Genomic DNA, 1,837 nt, shown 5'->3' with positions numbered 1-1,837 from the left:
TAGAGACACTGGAAAAGAAGGTACGCGCTATGTTTGAATATCTCCCCTGGAATACCAACAGGTCTTGGCGCCTTGTTGTTCTTTAGGCCCTTCAAAACACTCTGGACTTCGGAAAAAGACTGGGAATACGTTGAGGAGGATATGAGGGGAGGCACTCTACTACTGAGGAGTCAGCGGGGTTGATGCGGTTTAGGAGCTCACCGAAGTACTCGGCCCAGTAACCCAAAATATCTTGATGGTCTTTGATGAGGGTGGTGGCACCAGCAGTTCTGACAGGTGTTGTGTAGCTTCTTACTGGCACCTACATAAATTTGATGGCATTACAGACACCATGAAGGTCGTTAGAGTCGGTAAGGCCCTGAATCTTTTTCCTTACAAGTATTTTCAAGATACTGGAACAAGTTTGCCTCACAGTCTGCCTCAGAAGGGGGGGGGGGTGAGAAATGTGTATAAAGCACTGTGGACATGAGGCTGTTTGCGAAGGTCAAAGTTTTTTCTAAGAAGGAAAACTGCAAGAGCATTGCGAGACAATCATCGGGTAATAAGGGTAAATATGGGTGGTTGAAGTAGGAGAATAACCCGGGGAATGAGATAAGGGAACAGGGAAAGGTGGTGAAGTATCAAGAAGAATGTCCGGAGGGGAAGGATCCAGAGGACACTTGCAACATAAGGGAGTCAACATGAGCAGGTGGGAGTGGTATGGATAATGGGAAAAGACGAAGAGAATGGTACTGGAAAAGGGGAGGATGGGGCGTGTTGGGAGAGTGGGAGGAAGAGGGATAGGGGGAACTTGAGGAGGAGGATGGATATCGACAATTATTCTGAATGTAGAGGGAATAGGAGCAGATAGATTGGAGGGTAGATGAGGGAGCGGAGCGTTTGCTTGGGTCATGTTTAGGAAGTTTTGAGGTCTTCAAGAGTTTCTGGAGAGGAGTTGGGTGGGGAGGGCTGAGGAATAAAGATTTTCTTATAAGGAGATGAGGGATAAATGTCCAGGGAGCAAAGGAAGTGGGTGTTGGAGAGGATGTGGTAGAAGATGGAACATTTAAATTGCTTGGTGCAACAGGTAAAGTGAGGAGGAAGAGGGGTAGGCATCGAGGAAGTGGTAGAGATTGGAGTATCTGTTTAGACTGGAAATGGAATCTGATTGGGAGGTAGTGGAGAAAAGGTAGGATGGTACAAGCAAGAGATACTAGGGGAGATGCTGAGATCATCTAGAGAAGAGGGATCCGCATCAGAGCAAAGGACAGCTCTGGAATAGGTAGAGAAAACCTCGTTGGCATGCGTCCTGTCTGGCTTCACAGAAAGCCAAACAGGAAGCACCAGAGAACTGCTATCTCAGATTCGGGCTTGTAGGCAGATCAGCTACTATAAAATAGATTATGGGTGCCACCACAATTGGCACACGTGCATGACTGATCAGACCAGGGCTCATAGTGACCAGCAGGCTGTGAAGCGAGTGTTTGGCTGGGTGGCCAAAACGCCAACATTTCTGACATTAACGGGGAAGGGGTCTATACAGTCGGACAAGGCAGGACACTTCAATATAAACTTTATGGGGGAGGCCATGTCTCCAGAAGCTAATCTTAGCAATACTGGTATAGGACTTAGGCTGTCCTCTGGAAGGAATAGTGAAGCACTTTTGTCACTGCATCACAGTCAGGAAGGCAGGCTAGTAGGTCGTTTTCACAGTCTGACCAGTTCTTGTCACAGACAGGGTAATCAGTCGGAGAGATGGAAACAGTTCCGTTAGAAGTATGAAGGGATGGGTGAGGTTGGGCAGGAATAGGTTTTCCATTGAAGTCAGTCAGGGAGATAGTGCACATGTTTGGGACTT

The sequence above is a fragment of the Penaeus chinensis genome, chromosome 42 (genome assembly GCF_019202785.1).
Source record: "Penaeus chinensis breed Huanghai No. 1 chromosome 42, ASM1920278v2, whole genome shotgun sequence".
Classification (NCBI taxonomy): Eukaryota; Metazoa; Arthropoda; class Malacostraca; order Decapoda; family Penaeidae; genus Penaeus; species Penaeus chinensis.
Note: the sequence above shows the minus strand (reverse complement) of the source record.